The 18,638-nt window shown below is 42.7% G+C and overlaps 1 non-coding gene across 1 annotated transcript; it reads right to left on the bottom strand.

The window, feature by feature from the left end:
* Positions 1-2,053: 2,053 nt before the first annotated feature.
* Positions 2,054-2,115, bottom strand: LOC129025533 (U7 small nuclear RNA). The gene has a single exon (XR_008497283.1). It is a non-coding gene; the product is annotated as a U7 small nuclear RNA (small nuclear RNA).
* Positions 2,116-18,638: the final 16,523 nt, after the last annotated feature.

Genomic DNA, 18,638 nt, shown 5'->3' with positions numbered 1-18,638 from the left:
TTCTTTTATGTTTGGGTTTATTTATTTTCCATTTGCCACAAGTCATAGTACATGTCAAAAGAAAAGGAGATCTTGAGACAATTTTGGCCATTTGTTCTCCTTCCCAGCATACTTCGTGGCACAGTTACTTAGACATCAGCACTGGAATAGCAGGAACATCAAACAGGGAAATGCAGGGTAAGTTGGGAGAGTCTGCTGGTCTGATGAGGTTTATTTGCTCACTCTCTATATGAGAGAGTTCTTAATGCTTGGTTCCTGGCTGCTTTGATGTCTTTTCTATGTCTATTTGAGCTTACCAGATTATATGTCCCCTCTTCAAATTTATATCAGTAAAGGAGAGCAAGTAGCAAGCATCATGTCTTCTGCAAAATCACTTTCTTTGGGAGCCACTCATACCAGGATGACCCAGAAGGACCTCAAATTTGACATGTCCAAAATTGAGCGCATTCTTCCCCTCCTGCCTCTGCTACCCCTGCTCCTTCTGTATCTCCAATTCTGGCAGGACACAAACTGGAAAACTGGAAGTCATCGTAAACTCCTTCTTCTGCCTTAGCCACACAGCCGATCAATCACTCATCCATCTACCTCCCAAACAGCTCTGTGTCTCTCTGCTCTCTTTCGCTGCTCTTACTGGCCTAGCTCAGGCCGTCATCATTTCTCCCTTGGACTGTAATAGCCCGGCACCCTCTGTCTTATATCTCTGTCTTTAGAATTGCCCCCCACTGGCTCACAACATCTGATATGATTTTACACGGGATCAAGTCCAAGTTTCCCAGTTATACCCAGAATGGCATATAAGGTCCTTCATTCTCTGACCCCTGCTTATTGCTCAAGCCTCATTCCCCAACCTCCATTCTCAGGCTCATCTCCATACTCTTGACCATGAAGTTCCCTCTGTCTGGACTGACCTTGTCCATATTTTTCAAGCAGCTAAGCTCTATTCATCCCTTCAGAACCAGCTCAGGACTAATCTCGGAGTAGCCTTCTCTGACCTACACACTGTGTTAGGGGCCCCACCTCTGTTTTTCTATAGTTCTTTTTGCATGACCCCATCTCTGCACTATGCTGAAAGTGTTAGTTTATTTGGAGGTTTTCTCCATTAGACTGTGAGCTCCTTAAGAGCATGGGCTATGTCTTAGTCTTCCTTATATCCCCCCAGCTCCTAGCACAGGTCTGACCTAGAGAGGATGCTCAATGTATATGTTGTCAGAGTGACCATCAAGTTGGTGCTTAGAGGCAAGGTTTATGAAATCTAATCTTTCTGACTTGATACTTGATGATGCAGTTGATAATTGGTTAGATGCACCTCCTTTATGCTCCCAGAGTGTTCCCTCATTCCCCTTACCACTGTGATAATCATCCTGTATGTTTAATGGCATTTCCTTCTTTATTTACTTGTCTGGCTCCTCACTAAATGGTGTCAGCTCCTGGAGAGAAGGGTTCAAGTTTCCTCTTGGTCACTGCTGAATCCTTTGTGCAGAGCCCAGTATGCATGGTGGAAAGTATCCTCTGGGCAGGTGAGCAGATGTGAAAGGAGGGACTGTGTTGGGAATGTCCATTTCTCTGGTCCATCCCACCAATCAGGTGGAGTGTAGAGAGATGGCAGTGCTGCTCTAGCAAAAATTTCCCGCTCCCCAATACAAACACGAGCCTGGGGAAAGGGAGGACCCCACCAGCAATGACTACCTGCTAACCTAGATTGCAATTGTGGGCCTCAGCTTTCAGTATGGTCCAGTTGTTGCAACAGAAAGCTTTTGGAAGAGATTTTATTCCTTATAAACTCCTGGAGAGTTAGGAGTATAGAACAGACCTAGAGAGAGAAAGCAAAACTATTTCAGAGAGCTGCACTGAGAATTGGATTAGTCATTGCAGGATGGGCATCAGCTGTTACTAACATAACTTCAAACACAGAACTTTGAAAGAGCACGTCTGTAGTCAAATAGAGATTGAAACAGAATCTTGATAGAGCCCCAGTGTTCAGATGTTTATAAACTGTAAGATGCCTCCTTTCTTGTGCTCAGTCTTCCAGGCACCCCTCTCTCCTCTACCTTTTTAAGGTTTTCCAGTGAAAACTGAGAAATCTGCTAGACTAATTCCAAAAGAGCTGTAACACTGTGTCTCCTTCTTTATTGAGTGTGGTCATAGTTTTCAGCACATGAGAATCAGCAGGATTACAGGTGTCTCTCTAAAACAAACAAACAAACAAACAAACAAAAAGTTGACCACTTTTCAGTGCTGCTTAGTGTGAAAACATAAAGACATACTGAATATTTATCAGTGCCAGGGTTGTGTGGGTCTGCCCACACAAACACAAGCAAACTTTGTCATTCCACTCAAATGAGCCAGTGGCAAAGGGAAATGTTACTTATTTGAGCAGACTTATGTTACTGTAACTTTGAACAAAAGGTGCTGGTCCAATGTCTCAGTGTTGATCATAAACAAAAAAAGCTTTGAGCCTAGCCTCATCCAGAAAAGAAACCCCTTTGTAGTTTGGACTTTAGGCTGAGTTTGTCATGCACCTGCCCTATCATCCATTCCCTAAGCATTCTAATACTCATTTCTAAAATGAGGATTGAGTAAAACTATTTTTGTTTGGGAAATGTCCTGAGATGTCCTGTGATGACCAGAGACTCTGTCAGGTAAGTTTAACCCCTAAAGCTGGGCTTTGCTCCCCTAGAGGAAACATTCATTAACATTTGTTGAGTGTCTACTGTGAATCAGGCACTGTGCTAGGGCACTTTACATGTGCTCTCTTCTTTAACCCTTAAAATGGCCCAATGAGGGAGGCATTCACATCCCTGTTTTCCAAATTGGTGACCAAGACTCAAGAAGAGTAAAAACTTACCCAAGGTTGCACAGCCATCAATTGATAGAACTAGTATGCAATGCCAGCTCTGGCTTACTTTGAAGTGCATGTCTTTGCTCACCACTTCACCACACTGGTCTCTTAGCTCCTGGATGCTTGAGAAAACCACATCTAGCCATCATCTAGAGGTAATCTGCAGCCTTTATAAGTCACTATTTTTGAAGATCACTGATTCGGGTAGCCTTTGTTTTAGGATAGCTTTTACATTTGTAATGTGGTTGTGACTGTGGATTTCCCCTAACCAGAAAAGACTGGCATGTTGTACCACTTTAATCATAATGCTTGAAATAATTACTACATAATTTCAACACCTTGCCTTATATCTCAAAATAGGGAGATGATGATGTACTAACGGAGGATGTTACACTGACAGCCCACTTAGGCTTTCACCAAATTTGTTGAATTGTAAGCCAAACAACAAATAGAGGGACTTATTAGGTAAACATAGTTAAAATGCATAGCTTCCTGAAAGGCTGCTGATAGTAGACATTCATGAAGACTTGTGCAGGTGCCATTAATTTTTAATTTACCATCTGTAGAGTCTGTACCTCCAAATATCATTTTTGGGGTCTCTACTTGGGCAGTGTTCCAGGTTGAGTATCGGGAGTGGGAGGAATATTCCAAACCCACACCTGTTCAGATAAATGGTGATATCATTAGCAACAAGAAGTAAGTGATCATGGCTTCTCCCGCTTTTCATAAATTACACAAAATAACCATAATGCTGCAATTTAGTGGTCCAAAGTTCATTCTATTCAGCAGGCCATCCATAGTCAACAGTTTAAAGAAAAGGGACCTGCTGAGAAAATAGTGGTCTAATCAGATGCCATAAAATCGAGCTGATGAGATGAGTCTTATTTCTTATTTTGTAAGGGGATTCTAATGAAGCAATGCTCGGAGGGGATTCATAACTTTCATTATTCAGGTCAGCTGCATCCAGTTCCAAATGAGGCTGGGGAGCCTAATCCTACAAATTATTTGTAGACATGCTGGATTGTGCAGAGGACTTATTAAATCCCAATTTCCTCGCTGCCAAATTGTACACCTTGTCTTGGTTCCTATGAGGACTAATGAGAAAGCTTTGGAAAAAAGGTAAATCAAAGGGAACAGTAATCAAATGAAATGTACTGAAGGATGGTGCCTCAAAAACAAATTCATCAAATGCTGAAAGTGGAAGACAAGAGGGCTCCGTTTGTGTACAGCACAATAACAGCTCTCACAATACGGTAAACACCTCTGAGGCTCAGGTGGGCAAACACAGGCAGGTTCAAACGGGAAGTTTCCATGACACATCTAGCACACCTTTCTCTCCAGAAAGAGCCTGAGGAGGGAGGGAAGGGAAGCTTGGCCATTTACTTAAAATCTGCCCACTAGGCCCATAGGCCTCTAGAAATCATCTACCTGTCAATGTACAATTATCTCCTGCCAGGGAGGCATAAATAGCCCAACTGTTAATTTCTGAATTTATTCAATAAATAGTTTCCCAGTGGAATATATAGGAATTATGTTTGAAGTAATTCCAATATGGTAAGTGGGAAATGGACGTATTTCCTTTTGGCAGCACTGAATAGATTGAGAGTGTATTTTTAATACTTTCAGCATTAAGGAATGCATTAACAAAGCCAGACAAAGGAATCGGTCACCAGCTCCTGGGGAACAGAGAATCTTCCTGCTGCAGCTCTTGGCTATTGCCTTCTCAGCTCTCTGCCCTCTGCCACTGGGTTGTGTCTTGCTTACTTGCAGGAGAAACTGAGGCCATGGAGAGGAAGGAGCTCATACTGTTGTTAAGATTAAATGAGGCAATGCATGCAAAGCTCTTAGCAAGGTGCTTGGCACCTTAAATGATAAGCACTCAATAAATGATACTTAATGTTATTATTATTATTACTTTTGCAGTCACTATCATTATCATAGGAGGAGGTATCTACCTTTATTTTTTTATTTTTTTATTTTTTGTATTTTTTTTGAGACAGGGTCTCACTCCTGTTGCCCAGGCTGGAGTGCAGTGGCAAAATCTTGGCTCACTGCAACCTCTGCCTCACAGGCTCAAGCAATCCTCCCACCTCAGCCTCCTAGGTTCCTGAGTAGCTGGGTCTATAGGCCTGCACTACCACACCTACCTAATTTTTTGTATTTTTAGTAAATACAGGGTTTCACCATGTTGCCCGGGCTGGTCTCGAACTCCTGAGCTCAGGCAATCTGCTCACCTTGGCCTCCCAAAGTGCTGGGATTACAGACATGAGCCACCACCTCAGCCATATATAAATCTTAATGTGTTGAAAGTTATTTGGGATTCTTGTTCTCTAAGATCCCAGTGACACTTCATGTGGCCCATATGGGATAACCGAAGTGAGCTCAGCCTGTCTTGCCAGGTGAAGTCCTTTCAGTACAGCTTGATCAACCTTAACTAAATAAGTCTGGTGTCTAGTGATCATAGCTCAAATAAAGAGGATTTCTCTTCTGTGTATAACATGGTTTATAAGCTAGGAGTGAGGGGTAACCCATCTCTGGACTCATTAATCAATTCAACAAATATTGGTTGAATGCTTACTAGTTCTGTGCCAGCCTTACTTTTGGATGCTGAGAATAGAGTGATAAACAAAAATAGACACAATTCCTGCCTTTATGTAGTTTACAGTCTGGTGGATGTGAGGTGGGGGATGAGGGAAGGGGAAGAGACAGACATTGAACTCAACCTACTGGAAGATGTGTACTTGAAACAATGTGCATGATCCCAAAATGATTATATCAAAAGAAAATTTCACAGAAGAAATAACAGAACAGGTTTTCAGTCTGTCATTTCCAGAGCACTGGTACCTTATTAGCCAACCAGACATAGGCAAAACAAACAAACAAAACAAAACGAAGCAAAACAAAAACACACACACAAAAAAAACCAAAAACAACAACAACAAATCAAAACAAACAAACAAAACACTGAAGCTGCTCCTGAGCCTGAAATCTCCATCCAAAGGAGTGGGGCAGAAGCATGGAAGGAAACTCTGTGAAGCCACTTGTACCCTTGCACTGCCCCAACTGGCAGTAAAGTGAAACAGGTCATACATGACACCCAAGAGTATGAGAGTGAAAAGAGGCACTCCGTACTGCCTTCACTGGTGACTCACTATGGCCATTCATCCAGTCAGCATGCATTTACTGAGCCCTTACTAAATTCCAAAGGGTACACAGTAGTCCCTGCTTTCAGAGAGCTTCCATTCTAGTGATTGGCCCTGAGTCACTAACCAATGATGTTGAGTTCATCTACATTCCTAAAGGTAAGGGATAGCTAAATTAATATTAAAGGTAGTTTGGAAATGTATGCCAGGCAGAAAGAACAGCAAATACAAAGACTGGAAACAAGAACAAGCTTGGAGTATATAAGCAGCAGAAGAAAGTCCATTGGGGCTGGGCGCGGTGGCTTACGCCTGTAATCCCAGCACTCTGGGAGGCCAAGGCGGGTGGATCAGCTGAGGTCAGGAGTTTGAGACCAGCCTGGCCAACATGGCAAAACCCCATCTCTACTAACAAATACAAAAATTAACTGGGCGTGGTGGCACACACCTGTAATTCCAGCTATTCAGGAGGCCGAGGCTGAAGAATCGCTTAAATCCAGGAGGCAGAGGTTGCAGTGAGCCGAGATCGCACTACTGCACTCCAGCCTGGGTGACAGAGTGAGACTCTGTCTCAAAAAAAAAAAAAAAAAAGAAAGTCCATTGGGATTGCAGCATAGTGGATGAGGAGAGATTGGTGGCAAAGAAGGCAGGAGAGAGTTCTGGCTTATACAACTGGGTACATGGTGGTGCCATTCACTGGGAGAGGGACCATGGGAGAAAGAGGTTATTATAGATTGTCATTGCTCCCATGTGGCACAATTTTGCCACATGATCATCCTAGGTTTAGGATCACTAAGGCCATTTCCAACTTACTAATAGGCAAGTTTTCAAGGTCTATTTGTGAGATGGCTTTTTAAAATCCAGAGTTTGTTTTCCCATAGAGTAATGTTATATGTGGCCAGCAGATGGGCTGTTGTATTGGAAGTTTGACCGTCCAAGACCCAAGCGTGGAGCTGGAGTGAACCTGGACAAAGTGCCATTCATGGAGGGACTTTGTCAATGTCAAGGCCCCGGTGTAGCCATGGATATCATCTGAGTGCTGCCTGTGGCTAAATTAGCGCTCATGGAGTATTGATGGGCAGGACCATAGGATTAGCTCACGCCAATGGACCATGAGCAGAAGTGATGTGAGTTACTCCTAGGCCAGAGCATTTAATGGCTGGTAAGCCATTAATGTAAGCAACCTCTTTCTAGATGGCAACCCATGTAAGACATGTAGCAAGAATGAAATAGAAATGTGTATTACTAAAATTGTGGGTAGTTAGCCCAATGTAGGCTAGCCTGCCTTATACAGTGGTGTTTGCCGTTTGGCAGTCTAAATCCATCAGGTCCTCCTGTGTACCATGCCATAGGTGGAGGAGGTATTAGATTGGCCATGAAAAATATACCTGGGTGGGCTTGGTGTGGTGCTCATACCTATAAATCCAGCACTTTGGGAGGCCAAGATAAGAGGGTCACTTGAGCCCAGGAATTCAAGACTAAACTGGGCAACATGGCAAGACCCCATCACTACGAAAATAATAATAATAAAAAAAATTAGCCTGGCACGGTGGTGCCTGCTTGTGGTCCTAGCTACTCAAGGGACTGAGATGGGAGGATCACTTGAGCCCAGGAAATAGAGGCTGCAGTGAGCTGTGATGGCACCACTGCATTCCAGCCTTGGTGACAGAGTGAGACCCTGTCTCAATAATAATAATAATCACAATGCTCATTTCAGATATCCAGCTAGACTTGTCCTCTTGCTCGCTTGACCTTTCAATATGCTAATGTTTACTCTCATTTCACTGTGCCTCTATTCCCTAACTGCATAGCTTGACTTTCAATAACTGCCCCTCACGGCCTACCCAGCTTCCTGACACATTTTCATGCCTTTCTCTGCTTTATTGACCTTGAGTTCCCACTTGCTTCTCCTCTCCGCACACCATCTCAATTTGAGCATCCTTTGTAGCTATACACAGGATACTCTCACAGACAACTCTTGGCACTATGAGAGCCTCATCAAGCCCCATCTCCACAGGATAAGGGAGTTTTTAGATACTAGTAAAAAAGGGAGCCAATGGTGTTTTCTGGGGAAGAAATACTGAACATGAGGAATGTAGGATAAAGGTGAGACTGCCAATGAAAAATGAGGGTAGAAGTCAGAAAGACTGGAAATTAGTGCAGAGCAAAAAATGGCTCAGGACCAAACATCTGAATGGTGCCTGGTTGACTGAGATGAACTCCCTCGCGTACTTCCTTAGGGGTGCCAGCTGTGTGGTATAGGGGCAGGCCCAACAGCTTAAGAAAATAGAACAGGTAGGACTTGGCATCTATAAAACTCAAGACTCCAGGTAACATGATACCTACAAAAACATTCTTCCAGGGTTGTAGCTTAGCTCTGCCATGCTACCCTGGCAGACGCAGTAGGAATATTCCCACCCCAACAAGTAGAGAAAGGAGAAATCACTGGTGATGACTTCTATGGCTAAAGGCAGCTTCTAGTGTTGGGACCTGGACTGAAGCCTTGGAATGTCCTTTTTACCCCATGAATGGGATCTTCCAAAAGTTACACAGTGGGGGCTGCCTATAATCTGCTGTGTTTCTGTCTAAGCCAGTTTTGGGTCCAACCATGCACACAAATGATGTGGGCCCTTTCGTTTACAATGTCTCAGTGACTTTTGCACAAGAAGCTTTTTTTTTTTTTCCCCCGCCAGTTGAAGGCAAGTGCTAAATAAAACAGGAAAAAAGGAAATGGATGGCATTGGGGCCAGAAACAAAGACACCGAAAGATATTAGTTCCAGATACTCGACTTCCACAGCTGGCTGGGATGTTTAACATCTCTAGTTCTGATCTGTTCTCTCACTTTCCTTAACACAGCCACTTTCTCTGTTATAGATACACGACTTAACTTTTTGTAGGAGAAGCAAAATCCACTGGTAATTTTTCCCCCCTCGATCTCATCCTAGAACCCAGCACTCAGTAGTTGCTCAATAATGTTTGTTGCCATGAAATGTTTCTTTTCTTTTTTTTTTTTTTTGAGATGGAGTTTCACTCTTGTTGCCCAGGCTGCAGTGCAATAGTGTGATATTGGCTCATGGCAACCTCTGCCTCCTGGGTTCAAGTGATTCTCCTGCCTCAGCCTCCCGAGCAGCTGGGATTACAGGCATTCGCTACCATGTCTGGCTAATTTTGTATTTTTAGCAGAGACGGGGTTTCTCCATGTTGGCCAGGCTGGGCTCGAACTCCCGACCTCAGGTGATCTGCCTCCCTTGGCCTCCCAAAGTGCTGGGATTAGAGGCATGAGCCACCGCCCCCGGCCGCCATGAAATGTTTCTATCTGAAGAGCAGCCATCCCAGTACCTTACCTTTTCCATTCTATTGAACCCTAAACTATCTCACCTTGTTTTGCCTTCCTTCCTCCAGCCCTAGAAATACTAGAACTCTGTCTACACAGTAGAAATACTAAGATTTCCAAATGAATACATGCCTTCTTCTCTTCTTCCTTGGAGACTCATCAGGAGAGTCAATCAACTGACAAGTATATACTGAAAACCTACAGTGTAGCAAGCAAGCAACAGCTGCAGGGTAGTTACAACCCTTTGGAGAAAGCTCCAGGTACAAGGTAATATTGTCATGAATGGTTTCCATGTCATTTACTTTTCCCACATATTAACGTGCTGCTGGTTCTAATTACTCAGAATATTATCATTGTTACTGGCTTTACGTTTCTCTGTGTTTTCATAGACAAGGCAGTTCTAGACATTATAGTAGGTAACAGACCAAGTAAATTCAATTTAATTTGATTAGCTATCATTTGCCTATCATTTATCATTAGAAAAACCAATTTTTCTGGTTTTTATAAAGGATTTTCACAGCATTTCCCAGTTGAGTCCTGTGTCAAGTATTTGACAAGGTATGATAAGTTGAAATGTTTCAAGTTGCATACAATATTCCTCAAGAAACAATGTTTTACACCGCATGTTCTCACTCATAAGTGGGAGATGAACAATGAGAACACATGGACACAGGGAGGGGAACATCATACACCGGGGCCTGTGGTGGTGTGGGGAAAGGGGAGGGAGAGCATTAGGACAAATACATAATGCATGTGGGGCTTAAAACCTAGATGACGGGTTGATGTGTGCAGCAAACCACCACAGCACATATATACCTATGCAACAAACCTGCATGTTCTGCACATGTATCCCAGAACTTAAAGTATAACAAAAAAAAAAGAAAGAATGTTTTAATACAGGGTCCAGCAAACTATGGTCCATGGGCCAAACAAGCCTGCCAGCTGCTTATTTTTGTAAATAAAATTTTATTAAAATACAGCTATGCCTATTTTAAAAATATATTGTCTATGACTGCTTTCATGAAATATAACAGTTGCAAACAACTGAAATATCTTCCATGTATTAAATGCCTGACGTTTGCAATGGCCATCACATTCAGTCTTTTACTCAATCCACATGACCTCTCTGATGTAATAATAGCTAGCATGTATTGTACTAATCAGAGTTTTGTTCTTAATCTGGTGTCCATAAATTTAGATGGGAAAAATTACAACAAAATTAGAAAATTAATTTCCACTAACCTCTAAATGAAAGCAAGCCTTTCCTTCCATTATGAATGTAGGCAACAAACCAAAGTCATATTTGCAATACCTGTGACTTTATTACCAGTAGAAATATCATAGGTACTTTTCCAGTACATTACAGTTGTTGTAGTTATCTCACAATACCACTTACTTTCCTTATTGCTTTGAAATATTGGTAGATATTAGACAGACTGCTAAATCTTGTTATTTATTCAATATGCTACTAAGGAAGCATGTATATCACAAATTTGTTTTAAAAATACGTCAATAACTTGATTTCATTATAACTAGTTTTCCCTTTGTAATCCAAAGTATTGCATTTATGTATTTAAAAATAATATTCTGAAAAGGGATCTGCAGGTTTTCACAGGCTGCAAAAGGAAGCCATGCAGAAGTTTAGGTAGATCTATACTGAGTGCATTAATTCACTGAATACTGGCAACTACCCTGGGTGGTGGGTACTACAACGAGCCCCTGACCACTCCCTTTTTACACAGGAGGACAATGAGGAGCAAGAAGATTGATTTAATTGCCCAAAGTCACAGAACTAGTAGTGGGGCTGAGATTTGAACCCAGTCTGAGTTCAGAATCTATGCTCTTCATCAATATTCTGCACTATGTTACTCTTATTGTGTCACTATCCCAATTTTACAGGTGAGGAAATCAATTCTTTTTTACAAAGGAGGATGTTAAAGGCTGTTGTGAATAGGGAAAAACATGAAAAAAAATTCTTGAGCACTCACTATGCCAGGCTCTTTTCAATCATATCTCATTTTATCCTCTTAATGGCCCTCAGTGATTGACTGATGAGTGAACTGAGACATAGGGAGGATAAGCAACTTACAATCACACTAGTTTGAAGCCATGTTAGCATCCAGAGCCTCTCTCTCTCTCTCTCTCTCTCAACTACACCATGCAACCTAATTAGTATGTAAATTATCTCATGCAATCCTGAGATCTTATTTCATTCGTGGGGTTTTAAGTGAGGGGAAGATATTGCAAGGAAATATCCATGCCCTCTTTCCTACTAGAGCCAAGAAATTTTTCATCAAAACAGATGGGCTAAATCAGTATGGATCTGCATGATGCAATTTTAAGCAAAATATTTCATGTGAGGTTTAAGAATTTCACAAAACCACGTGTAAGAGTCAAATTTAAAAATAAAGTAGTAGATTGATATCTATTTCTATGATGAATGTTCTGACTGACAATATAATACAGGAAAATAATACTTTCAAGCAAGAAAATTGATATCAATATAATTTTTTAAAAAAGGAATTGCAATAAATTATAGTGCAAACCTGTTTGAAGGATCTCAAATAAAACTGCTTAAACAATGCTGACTTAACTTCAAAAACTATATTCTTGTTCAATTAGTTGGCCTGATTCCCTCAGTAAACTTCAAATCAAGGCCGAATTTAAAGTATTTTGTATCAGTTACAATTTACAAACCAAGGAAAGAAGCTACGAATGAGAAAGTCTTTCTGGGTAGGAACTGCTTTGCTCAGATCTGAACTGTTTATACTCACAAATCACAGTGTGTGTAGTTCAGACATGGCCTAAGCTTTTCCTTGGCAATAATGCTCAAGTCTGCCCTAAGAGAATGCAGAAACTCCGCCCCCAGAAAGCCGTTTCATTAGCAGCCTGCCTCTTCCTGCTAGGAGAGCTTCGTTTCCCAAGGCTCTCAGTGGTCACAAACCACGTTTCTAATGCAACTAAAAGATTCCTCTTCACGGACGCTTAATGATGCCGAGTGTGTCATTACGACAAAAACAAACAAACCTTGTCTTCAGAAAGGAAATCTGGGGCCTCATAGTCCAGAAATGAACACAGAAGAGTGAAATAAAATAGCCTGTATTTGGAGAAGCCCTTCAGGATTCTATGGGGCATTGGGGAAGGAGGCCTGGATTTGCATTTGGCAGATTCATTCCTGGCTGCAACACTTAGCTTCTTAGAACCTCAGCTACTTCATTTGTTCAAAGGCATTGGATTCCACCAGCCTGCCACTATGCAGGAGCAAATCCAGCTATTTATTAAGTATCGTGTGCTGGGTCCTGTATTAAGTATGGGGTGATTGTGAAAAGCAATGTGTGCGATATAAGCATTTAAGAATAGTTGGTTACGGGTAAGGTGTACGATATCATCATTATTATTACATGGTCATGATCTCTGACACTTCTTCCTTTTGTCTGTTTTATTTCTATTTTAAACAATGTTTATCGATTTTTTTCTGATTATATAATTTGTGAACAAGTTCATTGATCTGAAAAACACAGGAAGGTACAAAGAAAAAACAAAACTTCCATAACCATGTTCATATGAGACAAAACCACCCAGTCAAAAATGTGAATTAGAAAATAACTAAGGGATCAGAACCCATCTGGTTGAACCACACATCTATGCATGTGTCCTTCCCACCATCTATCCAATTTGTCCCTCCCTCCGATAATACACAATGGCAGACACTGTGTAGGTGCCGGGTATGTGCATGGTGCAGGACCAGAGTCATCTGTGCATCTCCAAACTCACAGAATGCGGGGGGTGGAGGGGAGGGCCCTAGAGAACGTGCAGCCGCCCCCACCCCCACCACCACCCCCCGCCCTGCATCTTTTCCAGAACAGGAAGAGAGAACATCTTTGTCGTGGGTGACCCCGCAGCGTGCTTGCTTCCCATAGAAATGGAGGAGACATTCCTACCCTGGCCCCTTGGGTTCGAGGACAGGCTCCATCTGGAGGGCCCTCGCCCAGTCCAGGAGATTCCTTCATTTCTAAGAAAAGTGCCTAACTGCGGCCAGCGGCTCCTACAGACCCCTGTATGCCCCCCTCCGGTCCTTGCCCGCCTCCCCTTTCGAAGCCTCTCGCTTGCTCGCTCGGGATTGGATCAATGCAGCAGAGTGCTCTTTGCTGGGCCTTCATGCCCTGTGATCGCCCAGCCCGGGGCTTTAGGAGCTGAGCGTATCAATTCAGGCCCACTGAACTGTATTTCCCTAGCCCGGGCCCGCCCCCGGCCTTTGTGCCGCGCCCGGTCCGCCCCCTTTACTCACTCTGTCTTCATGCTTTGTTTGGCAAACACAAAACGCCCGGCCCAGCGGCGGGTCCTTTTCAAGCTTCGCAGCCAGCACTTGAAAACGCCGCGAGGCTCGGGTACCTGGGAACACCTCCGGGGCCAGGCAGAGTGGACGCCCAGCGGCTCGTGCCCCCGCCAGGCGCGTCGGTGGTCTGGGCCGCGCCCCCCGAGACGGCCGGCCTGAGTCTGGGCCGAGAGGCGCGGGCTTCCCCACCGCGCTACCTTGAATGCCCGGGGCATCACAACTTTCTAGGCGCCGGCGTTCCCTTTGAAAATCTGGGGCACTTTCGGGGCCCCCTCGCCTTGCCTTTGTGTTTTAAATGGCCTAGAAGTTCACTTGACACAGAATTTAGAAGCCTGAGAACCGGTTTCCATGATGCACCCGGAGCTTTAACCACAGCAGCCTTTACTGGACACTAAGGGCTGCAAAGGCTCTGGCTCAAGAAGAATAAAAGCAGCAACATCGGTGGGAACAGCAGCTACTGTTTACTGAGCGCTTACTGTGTGCCAGGTGTCACGCTAAGTGCTTTACAAGCATGACGAGGTGCAAACTTAATTTACAACAACCTGTGATGTTGGGATTAGAGCCTCTTGTATTGAAAAGGAAGCTAAGGATCTGAGAGGCTAAGAAAGCTTGCTCCTAACCACTCCTCAGTCGAATGAATGTCCTCTTTACTTAAATAGTGAAATCCGTTGACGTCCTTTCTTTTTTTCTTTTTTATAAAGAGAACGGGTCTTTCTCTGTCACTCAGGCTGGAGTGCAGTGGGGCGATCACGGCTCACTGCAGCCTCGACCTCCTGGGCCCAAGCAGTCCTCCCACCCCCGCCTCCCGAGTAGCTGGGATCAGGGGTGCACCACTACATCCAGCTAATTTTTAAATTTTTGTAGAGACGAAGTCTCACTATGTTGCCCAGTTTGGTTTTGAACTCCTGGGCTCAAGTGATCTCACCTCAGCATCGCAAAATGTTGGTATTTACAGGTGTGAGCCACAGTGCCTGGCTCGTTAACTGACATCTTTTGGCCCGTTATAAGAAGTTTTTTTGTTTTTGTTTTTGTTTTTGCTATTCCTGAACATGTCATTTTCTGTCCCGCTTTTATCAGTTGCCTTCATAGCCTGAGTGGAAGAAACTTTTAGGTGTTCTCATACAATAATTATTAGAGTAGCCTCATTTTGTTGAAGATTTATAGTGTGCCAGGCACTTAGCTAAGTGATCAAATACATCCTGTCATTGGATCCTCAAAACCATCCTCCTGGGTGAGTTCTGCTATTGTCTCCATTTTACAGTGGTGGAAACTCAGCAAGCTGAAGTAACTTGCCCAAGGTCACACAGTCAGAGAGGACTTCACAGAGCCAAGGCTTGTCTGAAGCCAATGTGTGTTCTTTTTTTTTTTTTTTTTTTTTTTTTTGACAGAGTCTCACCCTGTCGCCCAGGCTGGAGTGCAATGGCACGATCTCTGCTCACTGCAACCTCTGCCTCCCGAGTTCAAGCGATTCTCCTGCCTCAGCCTCCCGAGTAGCTGGGACTACAGGTGCGCGTCACCACACCCAGCTAATTTTTATATTTTTAGTAGAGACGGGGTTTCACCATGTTGGCCAGGATGGTCTCGATCTCTTGACCCCGTGATCTGCTTGCCTCGGCCTCCTAGAGTGCTGGGATTACAGGTGTGAGCCACCGCACTGGCCCCAGTGCCTGTTTTCTAAACCATTAGATGATTTGCCTTCTATTATTATTAATTGTGTTTTTATGTTTACAGTTCTTCAAAGGGTGGCTTTTTGTTTTCCAAAATTTGCCTTTCAAGATAACATAATTGACAATCACTTGCTTTGTTATTTTAAGTCCCTTTGGGATCATTTTTTCCTTGAAAAGACTAAAATAGCTTCAAACTGCAGTAACACAAAGGGAAACAAGGAGAATTGGGCTCCTAACTTAGGTAGGTCCACCTGTTAACAGGTGTTTGTTGGAGGAAGAGAAAATGACTGATGCCAAACTAATAAATTTTAGAACATCCACATCAAAGGGAGCAGCACATGCCAAGACCCTGTGGTTGGAAGGGGTATAGCAAGTTTCAGGGACTGAAAATTCAGTGTGGGTGGAGCATAAAGAACAAGGAGGAACATGGTGTGAGATGGGGCTGGAGAGATACACATGTGGGGCCTACCCATCATGGGCCTACAAAGTCCTGCTGATGTTTTGAGTCCTTACCCTAAGATCACTGGGAAGCCATTGAAGAGTTTAGTAAATAAAAGGTGCCTGTAATCCCAGTGCTTTGGCAGGCCAAGGTGGGAGGATCATTTGAGGCCAGGAGTTTAAGAGCAGCCTGGGCAAGATAGCAAGACTCTGTCTCTACGAAAGAATAAAAAATTAAAAAGTCAAAGGGTAACATGGCATTCTTAAAAGATCACTCTAGCTTCAGTGTAGAAAACATATTAGGAAACATAGTAAATCTAGGGAAACAACTGGTAAACTATGTAGTTGTCCAAGCATGAGATAATGGTGGCTTGGATTAGGGTGATGATAGTGGTTTTCTGCTATTAATAAATGGTTGGCCAGGGGCCACGCACGTAATGTCTCAGATCTTCAGTTTTCTCATCTGCAAATTGTCCCCAACACCATCAACCTTTCTCACATAAAGGTCAATCAAAAAAGAACATATACAGGCAAGCCATTAATTTAACATAACGATAAGCCAGGTCCAGTAATTTTCAATCCTGATTAAGTAACATCTGCTACTTTGCATTATCATGTAATGACTAGGCAGAGCTATAGGTTTTTTTCAGGTTTAGTGTTAACTATACAATAAACCCCTGACTAAAACACACTTCTCCTTGTAAGGACTTAAACCATTATAGGTAAGGCTAGAGTTTCCCTTGACTTCCTTCCCAAATCCTGATCCCTTTTGTCTCTCCTTAGAGGCAATGTTTAAAGTCCTTGAAATTTGAACTTCAGAAACGCAGCTGATGATGCAGACCAACCATTTGTAGCTGAATTCATCTAGAAGCATAATATTGGGGTCAGCTGGAAATACCTAAAAGAAAAACTCTCTCTTTTGGGGCAGCTGCTTTGTAATAGACATCTGTGTTCATGGATCCCCATATCCCACTGTGGTCAAAGGTCAGTTGGATCTCTGCAGGGTTGAATATTCTCCACTTGTACTTTGAAACAGTAAGTGATTTGTTTGCATATGTACACTATACGTCACTAAAAAGCATGTTGTTTTTGGTTGAAAGTGCAAGTGTTCTGTGTCTTCAATTTGATCATAAAGTGAGCACACCTATGAAACCAGCACCCAGGGCAAATTCAAGACTGAGAACATTACTAGCAGCCCAGAAACCCTACTTGGGTCCTCTTTCTATCACTATTCCTCACTCAGAGATAACTACTGACTTCTAATGGCATAGATTAGTGTTGCCTATTTTTGAACTTTATGTAAATGGAATAATACAGGATGCACCCTTTTGTGTGTGTGTGTGGGGAGTTGTTTGTTTGTTTTTGTTTTTGTTTTTGCTCAATACTAGGCTTGAGAGATTCATCCATGTCCTTTGCATGTAGCAGTAATTCATTATCAGTGCCGTTGCATAGTGTTCCACTGTGCAAATATAACACACAATGTATCCATCCTATTGTTGATAGACATTTAGGTTGTTCCAATTGGGGTTACTTGATTTTACTATATTTTGTATTACACCTGAGCAGGTTTTTCAGCTTTAAATTTACACTGTCATGAGAATGAAATGCCAACAAAACAAAGCTGATTATTTTACCCTCTCAAACTTAAAGTCCTTTGTTGGCTCTCCCTTCCTTTCCTCTGAATTAAATCTGAATTCCTTAGCATGACACTCAAGATCTTGTCCAACATATCCAAAACTAAATGTTGAGCCTCATATCCTGCCACCAAATTCCAGCTACTCATTTCTAATTACTCCCCAGTCATACTAGGCTTTTTCATGACTCTATGCCTTTTTTGCATGTGCCTTTCTGATGATTTGAGATGCTTTCTCCTTTATCTGGAAAACTTCCACTGCTTCTTTAAGATCCCACTCCAAGGTCACCTCCTTTGTGAAGCCTTCCTGAATACTTGTAGGCAGAATCAAGTGACACCATCCTCTGGGTTCTCCTACAATTGGTTCAGCTTATTAATTTTATTTTCACTTAAGAAAGACATTGCATTTAGTGCATATTCTAAACACTTGAAAAATATTAACTCATTGATCCTTAAAATAACCCCTTTGGGATAGGTATGATAAAAAGAGTACTTTTGCCAAGTGAGGAGACTGAGGCACACAGAGGTTAAAAATGACTCCCCTACCTTATGATAGGTGGATGCAGATGTATTAATTTGTAGATGCAGAGCCTAGGTCAAAACCCAGGCAGCCCAACCCGAGAGCTCAGGCTCTTCCTTACTTTGCCACACTGCTGCTATCTCTGGGTTGCACTGCCCTCTGTGCTCGGATGAATCAACTGGCTGACATACCAGTCTCTCCCACTAGACTGTATCCCCTGTTACCATTTCATTCCTATTTGTGTCCTGAAAGCCTGAGAGAATGCTCAGTAAATAAGGAATATGGTTGAATTCACTAAGGGGAGTGGTTCAGAAGAGCCTGGGAATTTCTAGGTGTGAAATGCAAACAGGTTGCCTAAACAATTAGCTCAAGAACAACGTTCATCCAGGTAGAAGGGTTGTAAGGCTTAAATACGATCATGGGTGTAAAGTGATTAGCCTGGCACGTGGCAAGCGTGTGGTAAATGTTATTTTGCACTACACTAATAATAACAGCAGTTCACATTTAACAAGCAATTACCATGTTCCAAGCACTGCTGTAAGTGGTTTATTTAACTAATTTAATCCTCATGATAACACTATAAAGTAAGTATTATTGTCAGAATCTAAGCAGTAAAACAGAAACCACTTCAAGTGTAAACAACAGTGAGAATTTAATGCCTGAAATTGGTGACACAGTTCAGGGAAGACCTAAGAAACAAAAATGGGTTGAAGAGGCAACCTGGACATTA

Source organism: Pongo pygmaeus, chromosome X (genome assembly GCF_028885625.2).
Source record: "Pongo pygmaeus isolate AG05252 chromosome X, NHGRI_mPonPyg2-v2.0_pri, whole genome shotgun sequence".
NCBI lineage: Eukaryota > Metazoa > Chordata > Mammalia > Primates > Hominidae > Pongo > Pongo pygmaeus.
This window is presented reverse-complemented; position numbering and strand designations above follow the sequence as displayed.